At 39.6% G+C, this 22410-nt stretch overlaps 1 long non-coding RNA gene across 4 annotated transcripts in view; it reads left to right on the plus strand.

The window, feature by feature from the left end:
• LOC311518416 overlaps positions 1–22155 on the plus strand; it is a 786470-nt gene extending 764315 nt beyond the window's left edge. Inside the window, exons 12-15 of one of the 4 annotated variants that reach the window (XR_014710978.1) lie at positions 15982–16161; positions 16644–16770; positions 19635–19684; positions 20379–22155. This is a non-coding gene — a long non-coding RNA (uncharacterized lncRNA). The remainder of the gene's footprint in view (positions 1–15981; positions 16162–16643; positions 16771–19634; positions 19685–20378) is intronic. The other 3 variants (XR_014710979.1, XR_014710981.1, XR_014710980.1) reach the window with 3 other exon arrangements.
• Positions 22156–22410: the final 255 nt, after the last annotated feature.

Here is a 22410-nt window from a genome sequence, read left to right on the forward strand (position 1 = left end):
TGAGCTTTAAAACATGAAGCATGTGTAACACCTGCAACTTTCTCTTCCCGAGTCTGCAAACAGCCTAAGACAATTGCGCTGAGAGGTATGAACTGCCAGAATCAGCTTAGTGTACATTTAAATCTGAAACATAAAGACAACAGCTGAAACCTCAATTGTCAAAACCTCCAACTTTTCAAACAACTTCTATAATGTCCAAACAAAGTCCTGAACACAAGCACTGACAGACAGGAACTGTCTGTGACAGTAGCCAGCTGCAGATATTTTAAAGGAAGATGTAAAACTCCCACAGTGGGATACTCTGCCCCTACATTAGATCTCATCCTGATCTCTAATTGTTATAGACTGGTTTAAGCCCTGAAGCATGATGTTTAATATTCCTTTCAAAAAATTTCTGCTTGTTAATTATGATTATTCTGGATATTCTTTATATTCATATTAACGTTCAATTTATTTTTTAATTTTGCTAAGTTCTCGGTCTCAAAAACTTCCTGTGGAAATGAGTTCCACAGTGTAATTATGTGTTGTGTGAAAAAGGCTTTCCTTTTATCAGTTTTGAATTTGCCACCTTTTAATTTCAATGAATGTCCTGTTGGTCTTGAGTTCTGAGATAAGGAGAACAGAAGCTTCCAATCTACCTTCTCTAGACCATTCATCATTTGATATACTTTTATCATGTCCCCTCTTATTTGTCTCCTTTCGAAGGTAATTTTTTTAAATCCCACTTTATATGAGAGTTTTTTTCACATCCCTAATCGTTCTTGTCATCCTTTTCTAAACCCCTTCTAATAGTGCAATATCCTTTGTGTGGTGCAGGGACCAATGCTGAACGTAATATTCCAGATGAGGCCACACCACTGATATATATCCATAATGGCAGTGGCTAATAAAGCATTTTGTAAAATGAAAATGTGGGGACAGAGTAAAATTAATTGAATTTTCTATCAGCATAAATAACAGAAGGGCAACTGTACTATTTTTATTACTGATTTCCTTATTTAATTAATTAAAAATCTCATTTTTTAAAAACTGAAATGTACCTGTCACAGAATTGTCAGGCTGCAGTTCAATACACGGTTCAATATATGAACCATGCTACAGAATGTAGGGCTATCTTCCATGGTATATAGGGACTTGGGTGTAACTTTATTGAACTTAAAAGATTCACACCTCATTTACACCATTTTAAGTTAGAGGGGAATCAAGTCTGTTCTGCATATGGAGGATGTCTTTCAATTTAGCACTTTATACAAGTACCAAAGAGGGAAAAAAAGGAGAGTGAGAGAAACCCAAGAAGTCTACACCTTGCTGGATGTCAAATAGTCCAGATCAAATAGCAAAGAATACCAGTTTAGAATCTAACACATTCTCTCTTTCCAGTATTTCTCAAACTGTCCTGCTGAATTAGTTAAAAACAGGTACTAACTATAACACCAATTGCAACAGGTCATCTAGTCATCACAGCAACCTACATGGACTGTAACTTTATATATGTGGATAAAATGTGGAATAATTAACCCTTTAGCTAGTGGAATAAAATATTGTATAATATTGTTCAGAACACAGATCTAACAAAATGTAAGATCATGTGAGGAATCTTTCATAACAACAGGTTCCAGACAAATAAGTGACATAAAGAGCTGAGCTCATACCCAGCCTTATATAAAAATAGAGAAAGGTACAAGGAAAACAGTCTTTTTTTTTCAATTAGTGATCTTTTAAAGGCCTAGTTTTATATAGTTTTTTCTGCAACAGGATGCAAAGATTGTAGCATGATAGAGACTCAAACTAAACATATAGCCCAAATTTAAAAAAAACCCAAAAAACAGTAAGAGGTCTGTGGCTAAACAGCAGAGTAAAAGAGGCAGTTGCGGGGGGGGGGGGGGGGGGGGGGAGAGGGGCAGGAAAGGCATACTTTAAAAAAGTGGAAGTCAAATCCTAGTGAGGAAAAAGGAAAGGATCACAAACTCTGGTAAGTCAAATGTAAAAGTATGGTAAGGCAGCCCAAGAAAGAATTTGAAGAGCAACTAGCTAAAGACACAAAACCAAACAGAAAATAATAATAATAATTAATAAATAATAATTTTAAAAAGTAAGTACATCAGAGTCAGGAAGCTTACCAAAGAGACAGTGGGGCCACTGGATGATTGAGGTGCAAAAGGAGCACTCAAAGAAGACAAGGATGTTGCAGAGAAGCTAAATGAATTCTTTGCATCAATCTTCACTGCAGAGGATATGGGGAAGATCCCTACACCAAGGCCTTTCATTTTGGTGACAAATCTGAGGAGCTGTCCCAGCTGAGGCATTAATACAAGAGATATTGGAACAAATTGATAAAATAATCAAAATAATCAATAATAAAATAATCAGCAATAAGTCACCAGGACTGGATGGATTCACCCAAGCATTCTGAAGGAACTCAGATATGAAATTGCGGAACTACAAACTGCAGTATGTAACCTATTGCTTCAATTGGCCTCTATACCAGATGACTGGAGGGTAGCTAATGTAATACCTAGGCTCCAGAGGCGATCCTGTTAATTATAGGCCATTAAGCCTAACTTCAGTAGCAGGCAAATTGGTTGAAACTACAGTAAAGAACAAAATTATCAGATACATAGATAAACACGATTTCTTGAGGAAAGGTCAACATGGCTTTTGTAAAGGGAAATCATGCCTCACCAAGCTAGTAGAATTCTTTGAGAGAGTTAACAACATGTAGGTAAGGGTGATCCAGTAGATATTGTACTTGGTACTTGGACTTCTAGAAAGCCTTTGACAATGTCCTTCACCAAAGACTCTTAAGCAAACTAAGCCGTCATTGTATAAGAGGGAAGGTCTGCCCATGGATCAGTAACTGATTAAAAGATCGGAAACAAAGGGTAGGCATAAAAGGTCAGTTTTCAGAATGCAGAAAGATCAATAGTGTCCCCCAAAGCTCTGCACTGGGATCATTGCTGTACATATTCATAAATGATCTTGAAAAAGGGATAAACAGTGTGGTGGCAAAATTTGTAGATTATATGAAATTATTCAAGATGGTTAAGTCCAAAGCTGACTGCAAAGAGTTACAAAGGCATCTCACAAAACTAGGTGACTGCGTGACAAAATGGCAGATGAAATTCAATGTTGATAAGTGAAAAGTAATGCAAATTAGAAAAAAAAATCCACCCATACATACAAAATGATGAGATCTAAATTACCTGTTATCACTCAAGAAAGAGCTCTTGGAGTTATCATGGAAAGTGCCCTTGAAACATCCACTCAATCTGAAGCTATCATAATGCTACTATATAAATCCATGGCATGTCCACACCTTGAATATTGCATGCAGTTCTGGTTGTCTCATCTGAAAAAAAAAATAGAATTGGAAAAAGGTGCAGAGAAAGGCAAGAAAATGATTAGGGTTATGGAACAGCTGCCATATGAGGAGAGATTAAAAAGACGGGGTCTCTTCATCTTGGAAAAGAGGCAACTAAGAGAAGATATGGTAGAGGTCTACTATACCATGATTGGTATGGAGAAAGTGAATAAGGAAATGTTATTTACCCCATCACGTAACACAAGAACTGGGGGCCACCTGATGAAATTAATAGACAGCAGGTTTAAACAATCAAAAAGAAGTTCTTCTGTTCACACAACACACAGTCAACTTGTCCAATTTGTTGCCAGGGGATGTTGTGAAGGCCAAAAGTATAACTGGGTACAAAGAAGAATTAGATAAGTTAATGAGGGCTAGGTCCATCAGTGGCTAGCAAGATGGCCATGCTCTGGATGTCACTAAACTTCCAACTGCCAGAAGCTGGGACTAGATGACAGAGGATGGATTACTTAAAATTGCCCTGTTCTGTTCATTGCTTCTGAAGCATCTGGCACTGACCACTGTCAGAGACAGGATACTGGACCAGATGGACTGAGAATAGCCATTCTTATGTAATGCTCGGTGTACACTTCAGCCTCACACACTATGTTCTATCAAACCTTGATTTTGTAACATATTGCTTTGAATAGTTCTGTCAGTATATAAATCATATGACAAATAAACTGCTAAGTGTGTTTCTAAACTACCAGGCGAGAGTGCAAGGGCCTCCAAGAGTTACTGTATTGAGAGTAACTGATAGATAAAGCTGTTTATCCTTTTTATCTCTTAAAAGAGCAAACTTTAGAAACTTTAGAAAGTCATAGTTCACTTATTTCTATCCACGCAAGGGCAAGCGTCACAATCACATTTTCACCTGGTCATACAGTGAATTCATTGGGTGGCACTGGCAATGCACTTGAATATAGCATAGAAGGCTCCCATTTTTCAAAGCCATCCCTAAATTCCCTCTTGTGAGTTTTTCCTGATAATTTTTGCATGACATTTTTGTGCTCTAGTAATCATTTGGGAATGAGGAGCTTCTTTAAAACCTATTTTGTTTCTTTGAAATGTGCCAAGTATAAATACAGAATCAAAGAAGCATACATTAATGATACAGATGTGTATGAATGCATTTTTTCCTTTCTAGCGAAAGCAGCAATAAGTTGTATTGTCAATTTGCAGAAAGTTGCCAACAATTCTTCAGATGAAAATCTGTGGGGTCAGGGTGGCGGTTCTACCTTCAAATGCTCACCCAGCACAAAAACTATGTGAGGCCTTGGCCTTGTATGTTTAATACAGGAGTTCTCAAATGGGGGCGGAGAGGGCGGGACCCCTCAGGGGTTCATGAGGTATTACACGGGGGGAGGTCGCAAGCTGTCAGTCTCCACCCCAAACCCCGCTTTGCATACAGAATTTAATGGTATTAAATAAAGTGTTTTTAATTTATAAGGGCGGGGGATGGGGGGTTACTCAGAGGCTTGCTATGTGGAATGGGTCACCAGTACAAAAGTTTGAGAACTACTGGTCTAATAGGACTGAACCTAAAGAAACTAAGGGAATAAAACCAACTTTCTTATGAGGGCGCAAACTCAGGATCCAGATCTTGTTCTTTTGGTGGTCCATAATTCATGGTGTGCTCATAGATGATGCCACAGTTACAGTATCCATCCATCACTATTCAGCTTAGCTGAACTACATCTACAATCAACCGCATATGTTGTCTGTGACCTCCATAAATATTTTTAAATGACTACTCCAATGCCCATTAAAGACAGTGGAAAGATTCCCATTGACACTGATGGGATTTGAATCAGGCTTCAAATTAATGTTTTAATGGCAGACAGATCTTGCAATTAACCTACAAAACACTATATTTATATTTAGAGTTGACTCCCTAAAATAAAATTCGATTGCACTTGGAGATAGTATAGGAGACTCCCAAATAATAATGAATGATTGAGACGTTCAGATGTAGATTCAAACTTCACAGCTCTATCTCGTTAATTTTATGGCATTTCATCAGGTTCATCCTAAATTATTTTATCAGAAGCATTTCAATATTGGCTGGCTCGTGGTTTGCAAATATTTCTCGTGTGGCACTGAGTTCTCACTTCACCTCAGTGCATATCTAGATATCTTCTTTTTGTTAATTGTGCACACACCCACACACAATGGGTTTTGCAAGGCTGGATTTGAACCTGAAAATCTCTCATATTTTTATAACCAAGACCCTTGCCAGCATATCACAGGTGTGCACCACAAGAGTGAAAAAGGAAAGAGAGATTGTGATTGTTCAAGGCTCTGTTGACAGCTCTGAGTCCAAAATGCTTTCACCTAACAGTGCTCCTGTACATCTGTGACCCTGTACAATTAAGCTAGGCTAGGGGAAGTAGCTTGAAGTTTTGAAGATATGTTAAACAAGTGGTTACACATTTCTTCGAAACATGATCAAAGTGGGAATGTGAACAAAGGGCTGAAGGGAAGGGATATGAATTAGGAAGAGAAGGACTGTGAGCGTGGCTCAAATGAGTAAAAGTGCTAAGAAATCACTGGAAGTATGGAACTGGATTGGGAACCTTAAGAAATGGGTAGCTAGGTTCTTTCACCCTCTGGTCAGCTGTGGTGTTTTGATTTGTGATCTGAGTGCCAAACACTTGGATTATATTTTACTGGGAATCAGAAAGATCAGCTTACTCACAGGTGAATGGTTGGGTCATATGTTTCAGTTTCAGGTCATCTCTACGTTGTACCTAATTGAATAATACCTTTCTTTTTTTCCCTTTTCCCATCATTGATCAAGCTGCTTTTGAGAGAAGTGATTCTTTGCATATCTGGCTAAGTGCTGTTAACAGCCTCTGCCTGCGGTTTGTTAAAATTAAAAAAAAAAAAAAAAGTGTGATCTTCCCGGAGAAGTAATTTGCTTCTCTCCAACCAATGATGGCTTGCACTTTATGCAAATTGGTATCTAGGGACAACAAATCCCATTTAATACATATGCATAGTTCATAAAAAAAAACGACGTGAGAGAAAGTGAAAAAAGATAAAGCAAAGAGTCAGCAAAAGAACAGGTTCCAAGGAAATTTATTGTCCCAAATTGGACATTTGTAACAGATGATGTGAACAAGTGTTAACTTTGTTTTCAGCAGCTCTTCACGTACGTTCACTAGACATCACACAGATTATGTTTTAAGGATCTGAACTGTAATAAAAAAAAGTGTCTGTGGGCTTTAGAGTGTTGTGTTCCATATGGTTAGGGAAGTGCGGAGTTATTGCGACAAGCATCTTGTGAAGCTCATTACGCGCGGCGGTGTTAGATGCGAATTGCTGCGCATAGCTATAGGGTACGTACATGACATCCCACAGTCAGCAGATAGCAACTGGAAATGAAAGATATGAAGGCACAGAGTACAGCTTCAGGGAACATGTTAGACAAAACATCTGCTAGTATCAGAACGCTGCATTATCAGATCATTGTGGCCATGAATTTTTTATAAACACTTTTTTTTAAAGCTGTAACTTTGAAAGTGACATTTTGTGAAAAAGTTTTTGATTGAAGGGTGATGTCAGGATCAAGGCCAGTCTAGTTTATTATCTGTGTAAGAACCAATATTGGCAGCCTGAAATAACTCCTTTCTCCAAGGAGTTGAGTTGTCCATTGCTAGGGTTTTTTCTTTATGATCCTAAAGGCTGATAAAACCTTGGCCTGGGATCCAGCACAAAGCTATGGGGCCATGCTCCACATAGAATGCTTTAACCCTGGAACAATGCAGCGCTTACTGGTGCTTAACAGTCCTGTCCCTAAGTTAGGGAACAGTAAGGAGATAGGCAACACATGTATACATTGCAGGCCACTTGCATTAAGAAGGTGAACTGTTTTCCATCCCATCACCTTTTGTGCTCTGACTACTAGCAGGTAGACTTTCCCTGTGTCACTTCTCTCTGAGGGTGCAATTGTAAGATATTCTCTCTCTCATGTAAAACGGGTACAGATGAAAAATTTGTTTTGTTGATCCCTGAAAATGCCACATGAACTCTATCTTCCCATGCACCTGGGGGCATTACTCAGGTGCTTATCTTTGAAAGATGTCAATGGTCATGCATTTTAGGAATCATGACAGGACATCACACATTTCAGAGTGGTGGTGCGGGGGTAGGGGGACCTTCCAAAAGATCATGATTTATGAAAAGATTAGGCTGTCAACAATCCTCTTTCATTTAATTCAGTTCATGATACTGATCCAGTGCCCTGATCCATGTGGACTGAATTTATAGATACAACCATCTTAAATACTAAGCCAGTAGCTAAACCATAAATGCGTAATGAGGGCTGCACACAAAGCTAAAGAGGAACTGAACTGCATCAGAGGTGCTAGGACACCTGAACATATGTCAGATATTTTGCTCACCGGGCCTATTGTTGAAGAAGGTGACTGTCACTTGATATCACACCTAGCAGCACCTTCTTGAGATGACACCTGAGGTTCCATTGCAGTAACATCATGGCCCCCAAACACTTCCTTTGGTAATGCAGGAACAGCAAGCCTAGGAATAGAACATACAGGTGAAAATTTGGCTACATGTGACATTGGTATCAGTTACTTAGAAGATACCTATGTCATAATATGTCATATTAAAATAATAAACAAAAACTACCCCACAGATTGCTATGCCTGCAGCTTTGGGGTGGGATTCCATCATTAAAGAACAATTTTGACACTTACAAGCCAAAACCCTGGTTCTAAATATGACCAAATTTCTATAGAAGAAATCAGAATCTGAACCTGCACCCAAACTTCACATCTGGCTGCCACATATATAGAGGGCCAGTCAAAACCCTGAATCTAACTATGAGGTACTCAAAATCTGGGTCAGAATTTTGCAGTTCAGGCAGAGCTCAAATTCATCTCTTTCTTCTCTCCCCATCTCCTTCCCCCGCCCCCCATCTGAGTTACTGGTAACCTATTAGTGTCAGTTTATGAAAACTTGAATCAGACAAAAATGTAAAATAAAAGTCTCTTTTAAAAATAATTTAAAAAAAGGTATGATTCTGTTTTGGTTTTGAAGTTTGTTTATTTCTTTGCTGCCACACCATTTAGTATTGAGATCCTCAAATCATTCAGAACTTGGATTGGGTCAGTACTTGTATGGGTCAGTGCAATAAGAAGCCCTTAGGGTATGTCTATACTGAAACCATGGCAGTTTCATGACAGATTGCAGCTGGATTAAATTTACCTGAATTAGCTTTAGTCTCAGGTACTGGAGCAGAGAAACTGTGGCAGCATGTTTCTCAGTTTAAATGCACCAGTTGCATATGAAAAGGAAATTTAGACATTGAAATACCGCCTCTACACATGCAATAGGCCACTGTTTTTATCTGCAAATCAGGATATAGTCAATGCGAATTTGTATGTGCAGTTGCAGTAGTTGTGTTTCCAGAAACAAATGCTCAAGTGTGCACATATTTTTGTGGTTCCCTTGTGTTTCAAAATTTGGCCTTAAATATCACATGAAGTAATTTTTATCCCTTTGTTTACTCTGATGTTGTAGCTAAATTCCAATTCAATTATACATTATGCTTGATATATTTCCCCTGCTAGTTTAGATGGGTAAAGTAGTCTTCCTTGTTTTGTTCTTAATTGTGGTGATACTCTTTCTGTATAGAAAAATGGCTGCTATGTTACAACTCAATGGTAGCTATATTTCAGAGGTGGTTTGTGTGATTTTTTTTAATAAAGAATTAAATTCTGCCTTCTCCTACGTAGTTCTGTAACAGGGGGAAGATAGTAAAGATTGCAAAATATATGTCCAATCTGTGTGAGCAAAGAATTGGCATCTAAATATGGAACAAGAGCATGGAAGCATATATGGATACACAGTTAGTAGAATGAACACAAGGGCACTGGCTTGAGGGGGAAGGGATGTGATTGGTCCCAAACATGGCAAGCACATATGCTGCCATCCACAGCAAGTGTATGATACCACCATTACAAGTGTAGTGCTCCTAAGGAAAACAGCTGTGTAAAATTCGCTGCGATGTATTGAGCCTGCTGACCTGTATCATCCTGGTCTGGATGTAGTGTAGGATTTCTACACTAGTCAGGACTGACAGCATATCTGAATAAATACAGAATAGGCTGCAGGAGAGAATGCCACACCACTGAGTGTAGAATGCATCACGAAATTAGAAAAGTATTTTGGGAGCATTTGAGATGAAAGACATTTTATCAACCGATAAATGCAAGATGATTTTGTTATATTTATTTTATTGTTGTGTCCAGTGCCAAATGTATGGAAGAGAACACTTCAATTTTCTGTCTAGATCACTGCATAGTTTGATACCTGCTCCTTTGTTAATACAGCTGTATATTACTTTCAACCACCCTCACATCCTCACAATCCTTTTGGTTAGTAATTTTTAAGTTTGGAAGAAACTTAATTCCATAGCTGGTATGGATCTCTCATTGTCAGATATAAAGCCCCATTCAAAGAGTGTCCCCCTATATAGTCCTCTCCCACTATCTATAAAATATTAATAAATGCTACAAAACGTTTCATGAAATCTGTTTCTCCATGAAAGTATCTGATGGCTTAAGTATGAACTGATCCTATGGCATCTCATATTGCTGATTTATTGTTGATCTGGAGATTTTAAAGCCAAGTATAACTGGGGTTTACAGTTTGATTTGAATTAATCAAGTCTGATTAGACAAGGACAGATCAGTCTCTTCTGAATCCCTGAGTCTTGATAATACATCTCTGTGCGCTGTTCGAAAAAAGTTCATCTCTTAAGGTAAAGGAGGCTATCTATTTAGCAGCCAGTCAATAATTCTTACCAAAAGGAGCAATAAATCTGAAGGAGAAAAAAATGTTCCTGATAAACAGAATGCAGGGAAAGTAGCATTTGTTTTAAATATGGAAATTTTAGAATGGGGTCACTGGGTGGTAGATTTCATAAATGTACATAAAGAGACTTCTTTTTTCTTTTTTTCTCCCCTTACTCATCACACTGCTGAGTCTGTCCACTTACAAGCTTTGATAGATGGAGTTACAAAAACAAAAGAGTGCATTTAGGCTAATAAGCCGACTTGAAGAGACATTGAAAGGTTGAAATTATGTATGGCAGAAAACAATTATGGAAGCTAAATTATTCTTTAATTAATAATGAGATCCATCAAAGGCAAAAGACAAAAGAGCGCAGAACAGAAAGCTTTATGGTTTACTGTGTATGTCCATATGTTCAGGTTGCATGTATAAATAAATTCTTATGCATAAATGTGTTGAATCTAAATGTACTCGAAAGTTATATGTGTGCGATAATACTGCACTTTAATAGTTTTTGGTTGTGTATGGAATAGACATGCATATAACAATGTCTGTTGATAGCACTATGAACAGAGTTGACCAGAGAAACCAGGCAGTGTTTATTAGGCTACAAGTTCAAGCCCAAACTTGAGCTACTGTTGGGTTTGGTAGCACCAAAGCCTCTCTGGCTGTTTTTGTAAGATACTGTCGCAAAGTGACAAAAATGTCATGAGATCAGCTATTCTCATATAAGTTCTTTCTTTTACAACTGCAACTGAACCAGGGGCTGAATTTGCATAGGAGGAGGATGAAACCTGCCCCTAACTGCTCCAGTGTGGACAGTAATGCTGCAGGCAGCATTTATACCCTTGCCCGCTCTTTGGGTTTTTTTCCAGAGAGAGAAGGTTCAGTTTCTAGCCAAGCCTCCACGGAAGCTCTGTTGGTGGAAGACATAGACCACCTTAGCCACACTAATCACCACCCACTTCTGGGGCTGTTGGCCAGCTGTGGTCTCCCCCAAAGGAGTTGGAATTATGGACACCTTGTATTACTAACCAGACTTGCCACAGATACCTATGCCTTGTATAAGTGTGTTAGAAACCAGAATAAACAAGAACTGAAGATAGCCCTTGATTTTGCAGTCACCTCTCAGCACCAAAATTGTGAGCTTGTATGTGGGGATTTTAATTCAAATCTTCCTCCTTCTGAAATATAGTGGTGCTTGTTGAGTGGGGGAGGGGATGGTTGTTGGATCTGAGATACCATTACAGGCCTATTATACTCTGTCCATTTTGTTACACTGAATATCAGTGAAATTTAACTTCATAATGCAACTGTTTACTTTCAGTAGCTAAAGTAGTTTTTACATAAAAACCTAGATTCACTGCTTGGTTTAGGGGGCGCCAGGGTGGACAGTCTCTGCTTGTGGGGACAGGCTGCAGAAGCACAAGTCATCTGCAACCATTGCTTCAGCTGACTCTTGGCAAAGCCACTTGGGTGAGGCAGGTGTGAGGACTGCAGCAGGAGGGCACACCAGACAGCATTCATTCAGTGCCCGGACAGGCAGCCTCTGTCTGTAGGGCTTCCAATGAGCCCTACATGACACTGAAATCTGCCTTCCCCTCTGTAGGCCTGAGGTTGTGCAGATCACACACCCCTGTGACAGAAGGGGTGAATCAATCCCGATGGGTATAAATATTCCTCATGCTCAGGGTCATCCTCATTTGAGAACAAAAGAAAATGAAATTGTGGTGCACATCCCTGGCATAGATACTGTTAACACCAGTGACCATGTGAAAGGTGGTCACCAAAGCTGAAGAGTGCAGTGAAAGGCCATGGCACATCTTCCAGGTCTGCTGCAGAACATCAGCATTAAACTCTCCCCATATTCGCTGGTGGAGAACAATTGCCCTCAGTGCATTAACGAGGAATATGGAAAGGCATAATTCCTTATGCCCCTGTAAGAAAATGTAAACATAACAAACAGTGGGGCAGGAAACCATATTTGCCAAAGTAAAATTTCACTGTTAAATCTGTTTTATTGGAAATGAGATGGCAAGTAGCAAGAAAAAAATTCTCTCTCTCTCTCGTAAATAGACATGGTAAAATAGAAGTCTACCTTTAGAGCCATTGGTTTGGCCTCCTTCCTGCAGCATTTATCCCTTCTTTTTAAGTTCCTGACTACATGCCAGAGCAACAAGCCAGATGTTAAAGAGTGTATACTTTGCAGACTATACCAGCATGCAGAATCAGGGCGGGAGTGGGTAATAATGTTGGGAGAAGGAGGAAGAAGTGATTATGTGATAGTGATTATTCAGCAGGGCAATAGTGGGAGGTACTGTAACTGACAGGGACTCACTATGGGACGCAAATCACTTAAAGCAAAGCCATTAGGATCAATTTAAAATATAAGGAGGGAGGCTAAAGTGACAATAGCATATTTTAATTGAAATCACAAATATCACTCTGCAAGAGATGGTTAACATGCTGTACAGAGTTGCTTTATCTTAACTGAGAAAAAAGTTTTGCTTTTGAAACAGTACCCTTTTTAACAAAGATCCAACCTGAGCGTTACATTAAAAAAAATCCTTAAATCCCCATTTTCCCCCTTGTAATGTTTTCTTCTTCTTGGTGGGCATGGAATTAACTACATTACTAATGCTTTTAATCTGATTTTACTAGAGCCTAAGGCTGAAGCAGGGAATCAGCATGTGTCCCATTAAAAGAAAAATACACTTTATATAGACACTAAATAGCATGTCCAGACAAACACATTTATCTATGTGTTAGCCTTCTTTATTGGGCTAACTAGCCGATGTATAGACCTTTATACAGAAATGAAGTAGTTAGGATGTGGTTATTACTGCTTTTGGCATCTAAAATCCAAGCTTGATGAAAGAACCTGGCAAGGAAAACCCACAGAGTTCTGACATACTCCACTTGTTACTAGCTCTTTGATTTCAACTCATAAAATCTGACATATGTTGGGCATTGACCTTGTTCTTTTAAATAAGCTTATTTTAGGAGACCTTTGCAAACTGCTGGCTGCATGGCCGCAATGTAAGCTGTTAGGGAAATGTAGTACAAACAGATAGGTTGTATGTTTTGAATGCCAGAGCTGTAAGTTGAAGGGCAGTTGTTAAGATCTATACTTCTGAGTGCTTCAAGTGCCATTAATATGAAAGGATCAATTTTGGCTTCACTAGTCTGGGTCCAGATCCTGCACACCTCACTCAGCCAAAGTTCCAGTTGATTTGTATGGCAGCTTTTCCTGTGCAATGGGTGTAGGACTGGCAGAGCTTTAGGGATTGTCTACATGCTGCATTCATAGAATATCAGGGTTAAAAGGGACCTCAGAAGGTTATCTAGTCCAACCCACTGCTCAAAGCAGGACCAATCCCCAATTTTTGGCCCAGATCCCTAAATGGCCCCCTCAAGGATTGAACTCACAACCCTGGTTTAGCAGACCAGCGCTCAAACCACTGAACTATCCCTCCCCCCATTGACATAGTACTCTTTGAAATAGGGTTACATCAGCACTTACTTGGAAACTTTTAGTGTGCACTAGCAGGCTCCACACAGGCCAGCTGCTATATGACATGGCATCACGCACCAGAATTTACTCTTAATCTGGTGTGCACTAACACACAGTGTAGACAAGCCCTAACAAATACTAAGGAGTTTAAGCCACGATTTTAAAAGTGACTAGTGATTTTATGTGTCCTACTTCAGACACCTTTAAAGATCCTACTCTTCAGAGCGTGGGTGCTCAGCACTTTTTGTAAACCAAGCGCCTTTTAAGGTGCATCAGGTTGAACACCCAAAATTCAGGTACTCAAAATCACTAGTTACCTTTAAACATTTTGGCCCCCACAGTCACCTTGTGCATCATTCCCATTTTCAGGAAATGTGTCTGAAGGAAAAAATCCCCCTTCAACATGGAAGTTTGTTTGCCATTTGTTATAAGAGAGTTACTTATACGAAAGTTAGAGAGAGGTGGGTGAGGTAGTAGCTTTTATTGGTCTGCCTTCTGTTGGTGAGAGACAAGCTTTCAAGCCACACAGAGCTCTTCTTCAGGTATCTCAAAACTTCTGTTAGTACGGCAGCCTGGCAAACACCAGCAACAAAACAACTTGCTGGACACCAACATAGTAACATAGAGCGGGAGAATGGAAAATCCTCTATGTCATAGAAACAATGTGCTTCATTTAGGAAAGTCTGTTCCTGTTGAAGTCAGTGGAAGACTCCCGTCAAGCTCAATGGGAGGAGCCAACTCTTAAACTTGAAGAAAGTTTTAGAGCTGGTTTGTGATATCCTTCTGTTCTCTGTAGGCCAAATCCTGCACTTGTGACTCAGGCTATGTTCCCGTGAGGTGCTAAACATGGAGTTCCCATGGAAGTCAGCTGACGTTTTGCACCTGTGTGGAATGGACTGCAGAGTTTGAGCATTATATATATTGCCAAAATAACCAGGAATAAGTATTCATTTTGACATTTAGATTGTAAGATGTTCAGGAGAACAACTGTCTCTTTCTTTATATTCATACATTGCCTTGCAGCATGCAGGGGCCTCAACCTTGATTGGGGCATCTAGGCACCATTGTAATACAAATAATAACAATAATTAATCATTGGCAACCAAGTTTAAAATAACTGCACATTAAAATCACATCCAAAGGTTTTGTCTAGCTCAGATTCTAAAATGAACAATGAGGACTTGGTGACTTATTTCCTAGGGACAGATTGTGAACCTCGCTTTATTCATTTTGGGGAGCAGGCACTCATACAAGTGACCCCACTGACGTTAGGGAGATTACTCATGGGGATATTTGCTTACCAGTATAAGTACGGGGTTCACAGTGTGGACCTTTGAATCTTTTGGGGTGTCTTTGACTGTCTCATCATTGATGTTAGTCTGGTAGTTGCTTTACCCGGGACCAGTTCGGGCTGTGCCATCCATCAGCAGGAAGAACGGCAGAGAATAACAGAGCTTCTGCTGTCTCGTGTAAAGGGGGCCTGCCTGAAATTCCCTTAACCATCTATCACTCACAGGCTCATTTTTCAGGGAAACAGGAATTCACTACAAATGAAGGCTGATACAGAAAAGCTTCTCACAGAAACTAAATAATGTAACATATTCCAGGTTCTGGGCAGATAAAAATTGAAAAGGCTGTGGTGCTTGTGGAAGTGGAATGATAGCGACAAGCGCCATGTGAAATCCCTGAAGGTGGTGTCAGGGGACACGCTCCCCCATAAAATTATGAAAGAATCTGATGTAATGGTGCATTGTGAGACAATCTGAGCATAAATACCACATTCTTTCCCATTAATGATTGACTTTCATTGTGCCAAGATTTTTTTTAAAAAAAGAATGTAGATTTTGAGCACACTGAGAACAGGAATTTCCATTGTGCTGCAGTAAGATTTAAAGATTGTGGGGAACTAAGAATTGAAATGCAAATCACTCTCACATACAACCTCCTGCTGAGGCCCAAATTTTTACAGATCAGGTTCTGCAGCCCTGATGGGGAATCAGTGATCTGCCTTTCCGGGGATTCACAAATTAGTAGTAGTCTAAGGTATTATTTTCTACAATATAATTGTAACTTACCAGATGAAAGTTTGCCACTGAAGGCAGTCCTCTGATCGTCCATTATTTTTCCAGCTGCATTGCCACTGAGGATTCTTTCACAGACAATGCAAATATACACATCACAGCCTCCCTCTCTGAAACATGCACTTCTTGAATATAAACACGTTGTGAATATTGTTTCCTTCTTCCTTTCTCCCTTGCTTTTTTTTTTTTTTTTGGATATGCAGGTGGTAAAATACTGGCTGCCATGAACTTCATGTAAGAAATAAAAATTACCCACTTTTGGAGGCTGCTTGATAGAAAACTGCCAGCTCGTAGCATCACTGCTGCTGTAATCACTGCAAGGATAATAGGACATACATGCTTTTGTGGATAATTTTGTTTGCTAATTGCTCATGAAATTTCAGGTAAGGAACATCCAGTTCAATCTGTTATAACGAGTAATGTCCTGGGTGGTAGTGGTTTTTAAAAAAATATTGTCATTAAAAATGCATAGCTCTTCAAGTTTGGAAAAATACTTTAAAATGGTTTGGAAGCTGGATTGACAGCAATGGAGACAGGAAATTTTTATCCACCGAAAAAGCTCAATGAAGATAGTATCAATGCAAAGCTATCCCTAGCTTCCTGCCAGTAGGTCTCAGCCCTGTTCTAAAGGAAGTGAAGTGTTTCTGATTATAAGAGTTCATTCAAAACATTTCTTCAATCCTTGGCTTCTCTGAGACACAGACTGCCAATGACAGTGGCTTTAACAATGGTGGCTTTTGTGAGCTGGACACTTTCCCACTAGGAACCGTATGGAGGCCCCCCCTCAAAAAAAAACATTTTACATGGGGCACTGAGCATGTGTCAGGTGGTGGTAATGTTCAGTCACTGCCTACTCCTTGACCAGATTTGAACCAGTGCCCTCAACGTGAAGAGATACCTTTCCAGCTAACAATACCCTGAGACATTCAGTGCTTCTGAGAAATACTACAGTATACCTTTCCTCTGGAGATTCCTGACCATGGCATCATTGGGTAAGGCCAAGAAAAATATCATCGGGCAATGATTACAGGCTTAGAGTTTTATTTGCAACTAGTCCTCCTTTCTGATTCCTCAGGCCATCCTTCCTCTACCGCTACTGTTATTAGTTGGTGACTAGCCTCATTACATAGTGCTCTATTTAATAATTACATGTACATTAATGAGAATTAACATTCATTAGTGCCTTAGCAGGGAATTTCTGTCCATTACATTTCAGGGGTTCCATCACTGTACTGTCTTGAGGGCCATATTGAGTAATTTTAACTCACACAGGGCTAAATTGTCACAGGCCTTACTTGGCTGTGCACGGAGATAGCCCTCTCGGCCCCCCACTTGTTACCCTGCAAAGATTGTGCTTTTCTGTGGTGAGGAGAACACAGGCTACTTGTCTAATGGCCCTCCCTGTGAACAAGGCAGGACGGGTGGAATGGGGGGAGTGAAAGGAGCTCTGGTTTTGCCCCTGCCCCCCACTCGCTAGCTGGGCACACAAGAAGGATGAAGTAGCATATCCTCCCACAGGCAGGAGCAGAAAAGGAACTGTGACTCTCTGGGGTGCTACAGCTACTCACTGACCCTTACTTGGGGCAGACTCTAAAGTTACAGGCTAGCCTATAGAGATCCACTTAGTGAATTCGATGGCATATCTGCTCTTCACCTCTCAGTGGATCAATTTCATAACTCTAATGTTCTTTCCTGGCTGTTTTTTCAAAAGTGGAGGAAAATGTAGCAACTTAAAGTTAGTAGCTTATTTGTTTTGTCTTGGAATACAGAAATATTTAAAATGCTACCGTGTTCAGCATGGTAGCAGTAATTAACTGCCACAGCAGCTCATTGCCTGTTTAACATCGGTGTATAATTAAATGTTTTTTAAAAAATGTATATGACTTTTGTCCATCTTATCATTAATGGGAAAATATAGGACTCTTATGGCTCTTGAAAGGGTTAACAATACCTAGATAATGTTCCTTTTGGAGCAGGAATTGCCGTTTTTGGAAAGAGGATAAGCTGTAAAAATGTAGAAGGGTCCTTATATAGAAGGGGTAAGGAGGCAGAAGGGGGGCACTGGTCATAAGTAGAGACTGGAAGTTGGATTATTAAGTAACTCTCAGGCTGTAGCTGTGTCAAGGCTGATTCCCCACTCTGGCACTTTGAGTGCAGAAGGTGGGGGCCCACAAGGATTCTAAAAATTAATACTAGTCACTCCAGGCTGGTATTAAACTCCCAAGGTCACAGCTTCTCTCTGACCACACAAGTGCAAAAAAACCCTTTGTACCCAGGAAGGCACACTTGGAAATTCCTCCCTGTGCCTCAATTGTGCCTCAATTCCTCCCTCAAACCCTTTCACACACCCCCTCCGGGGAAGGACTGAGAAAGAAAATAAAGGAAATCAGCTGTTGCCATGAGCTAATTAAACACATATGCACAAACCTCTTAGGACACCAGAAATCCAATCCTGTTTTTAAAAAAGGTTTACTTTTTTAAAAAACACAAAGCAAGAAAATACATCTGGAACTTAGGTTTTTGGTAGATTTTAAAAACCTACTTACCAAAATTAAACATCAAGAATAACCTTCTTGAGGTCCTGCTTAAAGGTTACAAGCAAAACAAAAGCATTTGGGGTTAGCACAGAGGAGTACACAAGCCAATAAGGGGGGAAAAAGAGATAATCATATCTTCCTAGACATTTCCTGATCTACTTACATATCTAGGGGTTTCAAATAAGTAGTTTCTAGGCATGATCTGATGGTTTTACATACCTGGCTTAAAGCTTCCTACAGCTTAGTTCAGCCCTGTTCCTGCTCTATGTCTCCTCTCTCCAGAGAACAACAACAGACAGACAAAGGGAAAGTTTTTTTTCCCAATTTTAAAAAGTTCTAGCCTTCCCATTGGCTCTTGTGCTCAGGTAACCACTCCCTTCCTTTTACCTATGGGCTTTTTTAACCCTTTACAGGTAAAGCAAGTAGAGAACAGCTACTAACAGAGATTTTATAGCTAACTGGCTGGCTGGGTGTCCGTAACAGGGAGCTACTTCCCTCCCCTTCATTTATCACAAGCTGTTTTTAATTTATTTTTGTTTTATGTGCAAAGGAACGGGGCCTTGCAGGCCTGGCTAATATCAGAGGCCTGGATTTCTGTAGATTTTAAATCAGAGTCCACATTTGGGGGGTTCTGATTTTGGCAACTCTGGGGTTGTGTTTGTTTGTTTTGTCTTGTTTCAGGGTCTGGATTTCTTTAGTTAAATTTTTCAATTCCTCAGCTTTGAGCCAAGTGACTGATTTCAAATTACACGGTACTTTCCAAAAAAAGGGATTATTTTTTCAAGCAAGGGGAATCCTAACTTGCTTGCAGTACAGTTTATCTAAAAACCACAGATGCCATCTGCAGTGCTAATCCACTGCCTCTCACTATTAATTCAGTATTCTTAGCACCTCCTAGATAGTTTATTACCCATCATAGCTGTATCACAGGAATTCTGTATATATTTTTTGTTTTGTCCCTCTTCTGGCAGGGAAAGTAAATCCCAAAGTATTTCAGCGGGTGCTATTAATATGCAAATAATGGAGAATACACTAGTTCTAATAGACCTCCCGACTACATGGGAGGTGTCGCTGTTGGAGCAAATTAGCTTTCTGTAATTTGCATGCTTCTCACAGCCGCCTGGGATTATATTTTAGATCAGAGACAATAAAAGCATATGCAGTTAGTTTAAAATGTAACTAATTTTAGACTTTGAAACAGTTTTAATGTAACTTCTTAGTGGTGTCAAACAGTTATTTGCAAAGAAACTTTTACACAGCCTGTAATTTTCATGGCATCTCTCTCTCTTTCTGCCATTAACTGCTCCATCTCTCTTTAGTGTGGAAATGAATGATGGAACATGCCAGGTGGCTACATTTTCAAAGACAGGTCAGTTCTCAGTAGACTAATCCAAGATCATGCCTGTTAGGTTCTGTGTGTACCTGGATCTTCCCCCTTTAACACTGAAGGGAACTAGCCCTCCTTTGCAGCACCACTCTTCCGCCCTCCACAGCCCTGGCCTTTCTGTTATATTCCACACAGGAGGGGATGATTTGGCCCGGTGGACATTCATGCAGTGAAGACATTATCTGGGCAGTCACAAAATCTTCCCAGACAATCCACCAAAATAAAGAGAACCTGGAATAGTCCAACACAGATGTTTAATAGAATCATCTAGCCACGCCAGGAAGTGTATCCTTTTGGAAAACTCTGGTTTAAAAAAATTTGAAGGAACTAAAGTGTATTAACCTCATCTTAGCCTGTAGAGCAAAACAGTATCACACCATATTGGCACACTGTAGTTTGCACTTTGCAAACTGACATTGAGCAAATACACTTTTTTTTTAGCATTTAGACACACATGGTGCACTACAGAGAGTAACAATATAACATGGACCTCACACTAGAGATACTGTATCATTATTTCAAGATATGCAATGATTGCTTAATATTCTACATGTGAATGCATTGGTTCTGAGCCTGGTGGCTACTGCCATTTGGCAGGGTTGGATGGTGGGGTGGTCTGGTCTTCTATCCATGGATGTTTGCTGAGCTCACTGTAAACAATTTTCTTGGCTCACAGAAGTATCCTGAACCCACTGCCTTGATTCTAGCAGTGCCTGCTTTGAAGAACCATAGATGAGGTGCTTTTGAGGAGCAGCAGCCATGTGCTTTTTTGGAGGGGGGGGGTAAGTCCCCTTACAAGGTGTTTGATGCTATGTTCTGTGAGGAACATGCAATTTCCAGTGACTCTTCGTTTCTGTTGCTTCCCTCCATGTTGTTTTGCTATTTATAAATTTGTAAGCTTTGAAGTGTCAAATAGCATCTTTATTTAAAACAAAACAAATAAACCAGACTGATTCCTCAGGTGTTAGTACAAACATTTGGAGGCTATGTAGGATGGCTCAGTTTGTAAAGCATAATACTGTTATAGCTGAAACTGGAAGAAAAGGAGTATGAAAATGTGACCAAAAATATCTTCAGCTTTGCTTCACATAGACCGTATCAGAAGAAAACTGGTGATGTGCTAGCATGGGAATACATGAGATGATGCTATTTTGGAGTACAAACATGTATCTTTCAATAACAAACCACTTGACTTCTTTCGGCTAAAGCTTACAGGTTGACAAAATCAGAAGACTGTTATTAAATGGAAGTACTATGAACCGGTAAACCTTGGAGCATTTTATCTGGTGTCATTGCAAAGAGTGAAAACTGAAAAGCCAGAGCCACACATGATAGAGTAAAATATTGACAGTACATTGTGTCACAGGCTTACTTAGCATTGTAGTAAGATATGCTGCCGCCAATCAAATCCAAGTAATGTCTTTCTCCAATGACACAGGCCGTCAAAAGATTCATGCCATGGCTGCTGGTGTCCAGGAAGAGTTGTCTAGTAAAGTTCAAGAGATCCACTACTTCTTGACTGTCTGATGTATTCTACTATCCAGCTTCCTGAAGAGTAATGTCTCGGAGTCCATCTGAGGACTTGTGGATTTGGTATCCAAACTAAGAATTAAAAGTGGTGGTCTTGTAATAATAACCCAGGCTATTTTGCACCTCACAACATTTGGACACATTGCTTAGACCACTGGGAAGCTTTAGCTGAGTTCTTATGCCAGAGGAAAAGGCTTGCTGATGTTGTAAAAGTTGAGAACTTGGCTGGTCCTCAGATGCATACTTCTCCGCCCTTATATATGTTGAAATGAATGTTGGATACCAGCAGCATCTCTTCCACAGTGAAGTTTTTTTGGCTGTCACATGGGGAAAAGTTTTGAATAATTTTGTTTGATCTGAGATCAGAAATCCAGATACTTTTTTTTTTTCTTGCTAAGTTTGACTTTGGCCTGCCTGAATACTTTGTAGATCCACACTTGCTTTTCTTCCGAGCTGTTCCCCATGGACAGAATATGAATAGTCACATGATCACAGAGAAGTTTGTTTGAAAGCTTGGTCCACTCCATTCTGTGGCTGTTTAGAAACACTGCTATGATGATACATTTCATGATTGAGAATAATATGTCAGAAATGATCTGAAAATTATGGTTGGATACTGTGGAGTTCTCAAATCCTCATTCTCTTGATGTTTTGTAAAAGACCTTGTGAATTTTCACCCAAAATGTATAATTTTTTGAATTTTCACATGTGCAATTATTTTCATTCTCTGGAAATTTCACAAACTCCTGCCCTGTACTCCCCCCCTCATGCCCCTGCACCCCTGCCCCCAAATGGTGTCAATTATACAAAATGAATTAAATGAAAAATATTGCATGAATTTATATATTTGAAAATTTTCTTTGTTTTGTTATAGCTTCATAATATGGAAGCTTCACTCTCTCATGTTTTTGTTTTTATAAATATAAGCTTCTTTTAATAACTTCCTTGGATCATGATGTTTCTTTCATAGTCCAATAAAATATGTTCTCTAAGAAACTAAGTTGTCAATATTTTGGGAATGTGTTCACAATTTAGTATGAATTGCTCTTATTAACAAGGCAAAAGCCTACCCTGTCAAACCTGAAATCCTGCTTCCATGTTTAATGTGCGAATTAAAGCCTTCTTCAAATCTTCAGTCATGGTGCATTTAATTTGGGGGAGTATTACAATATCTCACT

This window comes from Lepidochelys olivacea (assembly GCF_965140295.1).
Source record: "Lepidochelys olivacea isolate rLepOli2 genome assembly, chromosome: 3".
NCBI classification, from domain to species: Eukaryota; Metazoa; Chordata; order Testudines; family Cheloniidae; genus Lepidochelys; species Lepidochelys olivacea.